Genomic DNA, 11,163 nt, shown 5'->3' with positions numbered 1-11,163 from the left:
TATCTTTCTCTCTCTCTGTGTCTCTTTCTCTCTCTCTGTCTCTCTCTCTGTATCTCTCTCTCTCTCTCTCTCTCTTTATCTCTCTCTCTCTCTCTTTATCTTTCTCTCTCTCTGTGTCTCTTTCTCTCTCTCTGTCTCTCTCTCTCTCTCTCTCTCTCTCTCTCTGTCTCACGTGAGCGGAAGTGAGCGTGTGTGTGCATGCCGGGTGAGGGAGCGGGTGTTTGGCAGTGTGTCGAGTGAGTGAGTGAGTTTTTCTAAACTTTTCTATTATTTCTGGTTCTGCTAATTGTGTTGGTGGGGTTGTGGAAGTGTTAGGGAGGGTGTGACTCCGTGTTTAACGTCGTTATGGCGGCTCCCGGGGGGGCTTCCCCGCGGCTGACTTTCAGACATGAGTGTAAGTGTTTCCAGGATCCCTCTGTATCAGTGGAGGATTGTTTGGTTGCTGTCAGTGCAGGAGTGGGAGCTAGGAATATTAAATCAGCTTCCAGAATGAATAAAGCCATCGTAGTGTTTCTGTCTGAAGTGGAGATGGTGAATAAATTAATAGAAACAGGTCTCGTTATTAAAGACGAGTTTGTGCCGGTTCTGGCTTTGTCCAGCCCGTCTAAACGCGTCGTGCTGTCTAACGTTCCGCCTGTAGCTTCAGACGAACTGTTAAAAAACATTCTGGAGAGATATGGTAGAGTGGTCGGTTCAGTGAAGACGATTCCTCTCGGCTGTAAGAGCGCGGAGTTTAAACATGTGCAGTCATTCCGGCGCCAGGCGTCTGTTACATTAAACCCGCGGCATGACCCTTTAAATGTCTCTGTGTCTGTACCGGTGGATGGAAGGAGCTGCACTTTATTTATCAGCTCTGAGTCCATGCGGTGTTTTCTGTGTCGGGAATTCGGTCATATTAGGCAGATGTGCCCACAGAATAGTGCCCATGACTCTGGTGCTCAGCTGGGCGATTCCGGGGTATCCGGCGCGGGGGGGGATGCCGGGGCCGCGGAGGAGCCCAGCGCTGAGCGCGCGGGTCCGGCTCCTTCAGTGCGCGAGAGCGAACCTGGAGCCGTACCGGTGGACTCCGTGCAGGTGAGTAGCGCGCATACTGATCCAGAAGCTGATCGCTCAGCTCCTGCTGACCCGGAGCGCGAGAGCGGGGCTAGTGCAGTGTCTCTCAGTAACGCGAGCGCGGTTATTGTTCAGTCCGCTGAGGATCAGTCTCAGGCCGGGGGGGTTGAGGGTGATCCCAGGGATGGTGGTAATGTTCAGATGGAGGGAGCGCAGGAGAGCGATGCCCCCGGTGAGGGAGCTCAGCTGGGTCAGTGTAGTGCTCCTTTCTCTGAGCTGGACCTCGGGTCTGTGGTGGGAGAGTCTGATATGGAGTGTGAGGGAGTGGATAGTGTGCTAGATGAAGGGGATGTGGGTGCTTTAACTGATTCTCAGGCTTCAGTAGAGTTCAGCTCTAGCTCTAGGACTGCACTGTACTCACTCACCCAGATTAATCAGTTTTTAGACAACACTAAAGGTCAGCGTAAACCCAGCATCGAGCGTTTTTTCCCAGATTTACAAATGTTTTTGGCTTCATGTGCTGTAGCAATGAGAAAAGCAACCCTGGAAGAACTAGATCAACAAAAACGATATAGGCTGAAGAAAATCGTAAGCACTGTTAAAGGAAAACTGCACCGTAAATAAAGAGTTAAATTTATCTGTATGGTTTACGTTTTTTCCATATTTTGTTTTGGTTTTTCAGCACTATGGCTTGCATTAAAATTGGATCTTTAAATGTTAATGGCTGCCGTGATGCTATAAAAAGAGCTACTCTGTTTGAGTATGTAACAATCAAAACAGTTAACATTCTCTTTTTGCAAGAAACACACACCGATCATGATAATCAGTTGCAGTGGGAAGCTGAATGGAAAGGCCGGGCCTTCCTCAGTCATGGATCATATAATAGTGCTGGAGTTGGTATTTTAATTACAAGTGCTACCCCTGGGCTTAATACCACTATGACTGAGATCATTGCAGGGAGGTTATTAAGGCTTGATGTGGAAATTAAAGGACTCCTTTTCACTCTATTTAATGCATATGCACCTACTGTTGGTGTAGACCGTTGTGCATTTTTTAGAACAGTCTCTGAGTCAATTAAAGCTGTTTCTCCTGGAAGGGTAATAGTCTTGGCTGGTGATTTTAATTGTACTGTTACTCCTGATTTAGACAGGAATCATGGGGAACCACATCCACGGTCAACAGCTGCCCTTAAGGCTGTTATTGATTATCATGGTTTAATTGATGTGTGGAGGGAGGCTTTTCCAATGACGAGACAATATTCCTGGGTGAAAACAAGTGTTAATGGGATTTCAGGGGCTCGATTGGACCGGTTCTATGTGCAGGACAGCAATATAACCAGATTTTTTGGTAATTCTATCTCTCCTTTTCCACTATCTGATCACCACTTTATTTCTGTCTCTGTGTCACTCTCTTTTATAACTGAACAACGATTATACTGGCACTTTAATAGCAACTTATTGCATGACCACTTGTTCAAGCAATCTTTCACTTTTTTCTGGGAGGCTTGGAGAGAGAGAAAAAATCAGTTTGTTTCCCTGGCCCAATGGTGGGACATTGGAAAGTCTCAGATCCAATGTTTTTCCCGAAATTATACTGCCCACAATGCGAACCTGTTTAAGTGCAAGATGGAACAACTTGAGAAGGACATTTTAAAGTCCAGTTGCGGAGTGGATGGCTCAAGTGATCCAGGCGGCACCGAACACATTGAGCAGAAGAAGATTTGGCTTAAAAATCTGCTGGAGGAGCGTGGCCGGGGAGTTTTGGTGCGAGCGCGTTTCACAAGGCTCAACCAGATGGATGCTCCATCCTCCTTTTTCTTCGGCCTGGAGAAAAAGTCTACAGAGAAAAAAGCCTTCCTTTGCTTGCGATTGCCAGATGGGAGAGAGACTGTGGATAGACACGAGATCATGAGACATGCATCCTTGTTTTACCAGGATCTTTTTCTGCTGAACCTTGTGACCAGGCAGCCAGGGACTGGTTGTTGAATGACCTGCCTCATCTGTCAGATGAGGAAAGCTCAGTGTTAGAAGGCCCATTGTCGTTTGAGGAGCTCACAGCCTCTGCATATGCACAGTCTGATGGCAAGGCCCCGGGACTTGATGGACTGACTGCAGAATTTTATAAAGTGTTCTGGCCTCTGCTCGGTCCAGACTTATATTCTGTTTTCTTGGAAAGCATGGAAGTGGGTCTTCTTCCTCTTAGTTGCCGGAGAGCAATAGTGACCCTGCTGCCCAAGAAGGGTGACCTTAAGTGCTTACAGAATTGGCGTCCAGTTTCTCTTCTCGGGCTTGATTATAAAATTCTGTCCAAGGCTTTGGCTATCAGGCTTAAAAGCTGTATAGCGTCCATTGTCCATAGTGATCAATCGTTCTGCATTCCCGGGCGTTCTATTTTTGACAATCTTTTCCTTTTGAGAGATTTGTTCAGCCATGCAGAATTGGAGGAGATGAATATTGGAACGGTATCGTTGGACCAATCTTTATACAATCTGATGAAGATGTTGCTGGGATGACGATGTGCCTCCAGATGTTCCAAGCAGCAGCATCAGCAAAAATTAACTGGTCCAAAAGTGCTGCATATTTAGTGGGCCGGTGGCAGGGTCAGGCAATTCCTTCACTTCCTCAGCAGTGTCCCTGGAGATCAGATGGACTGAAAATACTGGGCATTTACTTTGGAACTACAACCTTCATGCAAAAAAACTGGGAGGGACTGGACGACCGAGCTATAGGCAGGCTACAACGGTGGAAGTGGATTCTTCCTGACCTGTCATATCGGGGACGAGTGCTTGTAATTAACAACTTAATAGCTTCTATGCTATGGCACCGTTTGACAGTTCTGGATCCTCCTGTTTCTATGATACGAGGTATCCAGAAGGCATGCATTAACTTTTTCTGGCATGGTTTCCATTGGCTTCCTCCTGGAGTGCTGTATCTGCCTCTGGATGAGGGAGGTCAGGGACTGATACAGATTACTGATAAGGTAAAGGCCATGAGATTACATTCAGCCCAAAGACTGCTGTATCATGATGGACATACTCCTTGGATCCAGTTTGGACTAGCAACGCTCAGGACAATGGGGGGGCTGGGCCTTGATAAAGAACTGTTTCTTATGTCTTATGATGATGTAAAGAAAATTGCCGTGCCGGGTTTTTATGGTTCTATGCTTGATGTTTGGGGTTCTTTTACCGTGGGAAGGAAAGATGGGGCTCATTTTGGGTTGGATGAACCCTTATTTTCTAATCACCTTTTTAATTGCAATGTAAACTGTTTAAGTTCAACCGCTGCTGCTTTTATCAGAGCGAAAATAGTCAGGGTCAGGGATACTGTGGATCTGGCTGTGGGGAAATGGCGATCAGCTGCTGAAATTAAAGCTGCTGTCGGCCTGAAATCTGAGCGCTTGGTTAATTTCTTTTTAAATGCAGTGCGAGGCTCATTTTCTCAGTCCTATCGGACTTTTTTATCCAGTTGTTTTGCTGGGGAGCCAGACTCTTTGAGTTTTCCGGAGCTGGATATTACGCCAAATGTTTTTAAGGGGGAGGAGAGTAGGGTGGGCTGTCTTCTCTCTTCTGAAGGGTTACTGAACATATCTCTCTCTAGCGCTGGGAAGAGGGCACTGTACCGGAGCTGCGTGAAATCTGATTTTTTCGCTGTGTTGCAGGGGAGGGTGGACTCTAAATGGAGAACTTGTTTTTCAGTCCCTGATGAGTTGAAACCGTCATGGAGGCTTTTGTATAAGGCTCCTCTGCCTAAACGCTCTGGAGACCTTCAGTGGAGAGTGCTGCATTGTGTTTTACCTACTAATACACACGTTTCTAAAATCACTCCAGCTGTGTCTCCTCAGTGTTTATTCTGTCAGGCTCCTGATACTGTGTTCCATGCATTTATAGAATGTACCAGACTGGCACCACTTTTTGAACTTTTAAATCAGGTACTCTGAGGGATGGGGTTGACATTTACAAAAGTTCTGTTTATTTTTGGGTGTAAATACACTAAAGCTAACAGTCTTAATTGTGTTTTTGTTAATTTTTTGCTGGGACAGGCTAAATTAGCCATTTGGAAGACGCTGAGAATGAGGTCAGAAGGCAGGATTTGTGATGTTTCAGCACTGTTTAGAGCTCTGGTGGAGTCTCGGGTTCGAGCTGAGTTCTTGTTCTATCAGAGCACACGAAATGAATTGGAGTTTGAGATGAGGTGGTGTATTGCGGGGGGCTGTGTACTGGTGGAGGGAGGTGAATTATTGTTTTCGTGGTAACATGAACGATTGTATCCTTTAATTTTTGTGTAAAGGTGTGCTTGTGTTAATGCATAACTGACGTTTTTAATAAAGCGTTTTTAAAAGTCAAAAAAAAAAAAAAGTCTCTCTCTCTCTTTCTCTCTCTCTCTCTCTCTCTCTGTCTCTCTCTCTGTATCTCTCTCTCTCTCTCTTTCACTCAAAAAGACATTCTATCTTCTTTGCTATTCAGATTTCCAATTGCCTGTCAAATCCACACAGATCTGCTGAGGATTATATAAAAACTCACAAATAAAATAATAATTAAAATCCATAATGATTTTACATACATCCTGAAACCCTCCCGGAAAAGCTTTTTACCCACAATACTCCAGACCCATTTCTGAACATTGATATCAAGCTCTAAATTGACTCCGAAAAAATTCAGTGAGAAAGGATAAAAAGAGGAATGGAAGATGGAGAAACTAAGAGAAAGAGGGAGATCAAATAATAATAAGTGAGATATTTAAATAATAGGAGTGAGATAAAGACAGAAAGAGAGAGAGGTAAAGATAAAGAGAGAGGGAACGAGAAAAGAGAGAATAGAAAAAGAGAGACGCACACAGAAAGAAAACAAAGGAAAAAATAAAAAAATAAAGAAATAATGGGAGAGAGATAAAAAGACAGAGAGAGAGAGAGCTCATGGAAATGCACCCTCATTATTTTATTTTATTAAATTATTTTCATGCTCATTATTTTAGTGCCCAATTTTTGGAGATATGAAAAATATAATGACTTAGTTTTCTGTCCTCATGAGGAGGAAGAACATCATAAAGAGCTCCTCATCTCATCCGACCATGCAGGAGAACTAATGCATAAACTAACTAATTTGAGTTAACTCAAAAATACAATAATAATTTATTAAAAAAGTGATGTATAATCAGGTAATTCAGTAAGTAAATGATTTCCTTCTTTCTTCTTCCCCTCCTTCTCTCTTCTATCCCACTATTTTCCTTTGAATTTCCCTTATAAAAATGTTTCTTTTTTTTTACCTTAAACTTCTATTGCTAAATGTACATTATTATTGTATTTCGCTTTCAACAAAAGTGTCTGCCAAATGTAAAGTAATATATGTAATAATATATATATGTAATAATATATGTGATCCTGATAAAAAATTCCCTGTTGATATACCAGAAAAAGAACAAATAAAAATTTTAGGAGTGACTTTTGATAATAGAGGTAGTGTAGATGTTAACTGGAATGAAAAAGAACGAATAATAAAAGATGAAATTAATCAGTTTAGTAATCAAAATTTAACCTACAAAGCAAGAATTTATATTATTAAAACATAAAATAGATTTTATCTAAATTATTATTTTTATCGTGTATTTTTCCACCTACAGAAATGTGGTGTAAAAAAATTTATAAACTATGTATTAATTTTATCTGGGGCACAACTCGAGAAGTTACTAAAAGAGATTTAGTTTTTAAAAACAGGGATCTAGGAGGTTTAGGCACAATAGAACTAGGCCTAAAAATCAAAATAGCCTTTTGTAAAATTATAGCAAATGGTCTTTACAGACAAGCAAAATGGGTGGGTAATGTCACAAAATGGAAACAGAAAATAAAAGGGAAAGCTAGAACGAAGGGACCTTACTATCAAGTTATTTTTTCTGATTTTATAAATAGATATGAATCCCTTAATATAAATTGGAACTTTGACTCAAATAAAAATATATATGGAAAAATTAGTAATGTATTGTATGATGGACCAATTAAGTATAGAGATGTAAATATAAATGAATATCAAATGATAATAAATAATATGAAAAGTAACATTTTATCAGAAAAACTGTGTGATATCGCATGGCTAACTTCAGTTAGAAGGCTCCCAGTAAGAGCCGTGGTTAAGTGGAGTTGTTACGTCAAAACATCCAAATGTCCAATGCCTAATTGTGAAAGTGACGAAACTCTAGAACACTTTTTTCTTGAATGTGAAAGATCTAAAGAAGTTTGGAATCAATTAAAAGCTATAAACCTATCATGCCAAATTAATTCAAAAACGTTTTTTTTTTTGGTATTTTAGATAGTTCTCTCTCAGAATCAGAAAGACAAATTGTATGGTTGATTTTGTGCATTGTGAAATATAAATTATGGACCTCCCGTTGTCGGATGACAATTGATCAACAAGTGGTTTCAAGTGATTGTGTGTTTAAACAAATCATAACAGAACTCAGAAGACGAAGAACTCTGGACTTAAAAAAAAAAAAAAACCTCAAAGGTAACTCTTGGAATTTTCTATAATGTGATATAATTGTATGTTTCGTGTACTGCCTGATGTTTATGTACTTGTGTGAAAAATTTTCTAATAAAGCACTTTATAAAAAAAAAAGTAAAGTAATATACTGTAGATTATATTATATAGTTATTATATATATAAAAGTACACGAGCCTTGTTGGGCGTAACGTGAAAGAGTAGATCAGGTGAGCTCTGACTTTGGTGGATTGCTATTGTAACGGTGCAGCTACCTGGACGTGTTCAACAAACTCTTCTCAGCAGAGGAAACTGAGCTGCTGGTTGACGCTGTGAAGGAGCTCCAGCAGCTCATTTACGGGAACAGCAATGTTATTTTATTTACTATTCTGTTTATTGTTGATGTAAAAGTTGGGTTTGTGCTGGGGGTGTACGCTCGGCTCGGCACGGCGCCTGTGTTACCGAGATAGTGATGAACGTCTGACTGTTGGCGTCTGTCTAGGTTGTATTCAGTCAGTGGAGCTCCTGTATTTTCTGTTACCAAGATAAACAAGATAAAACTCCAGAAATGTACCTGAACACACCTCATTTCCAGAACACCACGCCCATCAGTGTAGATATATTCAGAAGCTCTGCTGCTGTTTAAACCAGACAGGAGGAAGATAGGAGTGAAAATAGACTGTTGGCAGGGTGTAAGATAGCAATAAGCATCAGGGCTCGCCTTACACAGGGTATAAGATAGAGATAGAGATAAGATTCTTTTTTGAGTTTAGAGAAAGGAAGAGGCCATTTCTTAAATATGGGTCAGAATATTCACATTTACAGGGGAAGCTCTTTCACAAAGTAATTATTCACACTGATTCCCCCGATACCAACATTAATATAACCACATCTGGCATTTACCAGCGGCCCACATTCCACATGGAGTGATGCCCCAGAAATGACCAGATGCAGTTTTATACCCTAAATATATAACCCACTCTTATTTTTTATATATCTATTTAAAATAGGAAGCTTTTCACCATTCTGTACCATATTTAGTTCAAACCAAACTAGCAGATATGAAGTAAAAGTGACTGCAAACACGATTCAGACTAAAACCCAAAATATGGTCCAAAGAAAGGCTATCATTAATTTATAATGTATTATTTATTATTTAAAGTGACCCAGGCTAATGTTAAGGAGTATTTTGTTAGTTTAAACTTTATATAACTTTTTATTCTCCTAAATATTACTATATCAGTTTTATAGGAGAGACATCATCAAACATGGATCAGATTTTAAAAAATATATATTTTTAAGAGATCCTCTGCTACTGAATTATGTATATCTTAATTTCTCCTATTTAATATTAAAATAAAAGTTAGTATTTGCATTGATTTGTCCATGTTTTGATCACATTTTTGTAAAGACATTTTGGAACATTATATCCTACAATGTATTTTAAACTGTAAGAGATTTTTTTGTACTGTTGGACCATATTGTAATAAATAGATTGATATTGATATGTAATTTACAGTATTTGACTAACAGATTATAAAACAGCTTATAGTTTATTATGTAAAGCACTGTTTATATTATTTATATTAATATTCTGGGTTACGTGGAGGTGTTGTGCAGCGAAGCTCCAGTAAAGATCTAGTAAAGTGTAAATGTAGCTGTACAGGCAATGTTTTCTCATTTTTATTTTACTTTTATGGGTGGTATATAACATATGAGCTACTTTTCAATCATATTATATGTACAAAATGTATTAAATACATTCCTGCAAATGTTTCAGAAATGCATATTTCTTGGAATGCTTTTAATTGGTAATTGTATGTGTTTTATATGTATTTTCTGAGATACTGTTGGGCTACAGTGCTGTATTTACAGTATAAGCAGGACTCAGAGGTTCAGAGTCTGAATTAAATCCCATAATTTGCTGATCTGTAAGATCCAGTTTATTTAATATTTACAGAATACAGTGACCCGTCCATCCACCAGAACTAACAGACCTGAATCAGGTCAGAGATCATTACAGATCCGGCAGTAATAAAGCTGATTTTTACTCCAGTATGATCTGAACTGCAGAAGAGGGATTATTGAGGGGTTTAGGAACTGTTGATTTACCACTGTAAACCCTGACTGCATTTCTTACTGAACTAATTAAGTTACCATAAGTTAAATATTACCGAAACCTAACATCACTTATGCTGATAAAGTCAAATAACTCAAAAAATGATGTGTTGCAGTTAGAGCTGCTCTTTAAAAAGTGTTTCTTTTAAGTGTTTGGTTTAAGTTAGTGTAACTTACAGCCTACTGATTTTACTTTAATAGTTATAAATGAGTTAGATTAATTTGATTTGCTGGAGTTTTGTGTAAAACAGTAAATTTAAGCTGCATTAAGGTGTAATGCATTTCTGTTTTTTTATTTTAATTTTAATAGAGTTGACACAACTATTATATACAACCAAGTGGAGATCTTTGAGTTAATTCATGCATTAACAGCTTCTTTTTTCATTGGCTTCTGGCACAATCTATTTGCATACTGAGTGGGTGTGTCCTCCAGTTTCTGATAGACACTCACCATCAGTGTGTAGTGATTCCTCCTGGACTACTTTAGGTAAACGTGTACAGTAGATCATATATCAGGATTAATTGTTGGGTCTCTGTGTTGTTTTAGGCTGTAAGAACAAGCAACATAATTTTTCTGAGCTGCAGTAACTCTCTATTGGCTGTGCTCTAAATACTGTTCACACTATAGATCATTTATGTGAATGAATGATTTTGAAAATTAACGTTTGTTCAACTCTACACAGTATTAAAATTAACTAACATATGAGTTTTACTTAAATAAACTGACAATTACACTGTGAACAGGGTTAGCACAAGTCACTTGATTTACTCAATTCTATATAACAATGATTATGTGCATCAATCCCACTCTGAGTTGACTTAACTTGTCAAGTTGTACAGTGTGGGGGGTAAATCTCTCAAGTTCCAGTTAGCAGTGCTTCCCTTCTGCATCACTCGTTTATCACTGCGCTCTATCTCTCCTCTCTCTGAGATGCTGAGGACGCTGTGGCCCGGAGGCTCTATATAACAGACAGCAGCCGTTATTGTCGGGTCTAAAGCAGCAATCAGAGACCAGAGCGTCTCAGAACAGCAGCAGCAGAATCTCTGCAGAGCTCTGAAGAAAAAGAGTAGAATTGAATTCTATTTATTTCTATTCCACTTATTTCTATGCATCATTTACACTGGCATAGTTTTAAAGCAATACTCAAGAGTTAACAGTTTCTGACAAACATACAAAAAAACACAGTGTAAATGTTTCATTTTAACTAAAAGTTTATTTTATGTTTTTACGCTTTATATTTCATCCCTATATATACATACACTTTCAGAGAATGTGTGTAAATTAACTCTTAATTAACTGTTTTTACTGTTGAGCATAAATAAAACATATTGGGCTTCATCTTACATTGTGTGTAAGACTCGTTTGAATGCTCACTGCTATCTTACCCCCCACCAACAGTTTATTTTCACTCCTATTTTCCTCCTGCCTGGTTTAAACAGCAGCAGATCTTCTGAATATATCTACACTGATGGGCGTGGTGTTCTGGAAATGAGGTGTGTTCAGGTACATTTCTGGAGTTTTATCT

This window comes from Astyanax mexicanus, chromosome 19, assembly GCF_023375975.1.
Source record: "Astyanax mexicanus isolate ESR-SI-001 chromosome 19, AstMex3_surface, whole genome shotgun sequence".
NCBI classification, from domain to species: domain Eukaryota; kingdom Metazoa; phylum Chordata; class Actinopteri; order Characiformes; family Acestrorhamphidae; genus Astyanax; species Astyanax mexicanus.
This window is presented reverse-complemented; position numbering follows the sequence as displayed.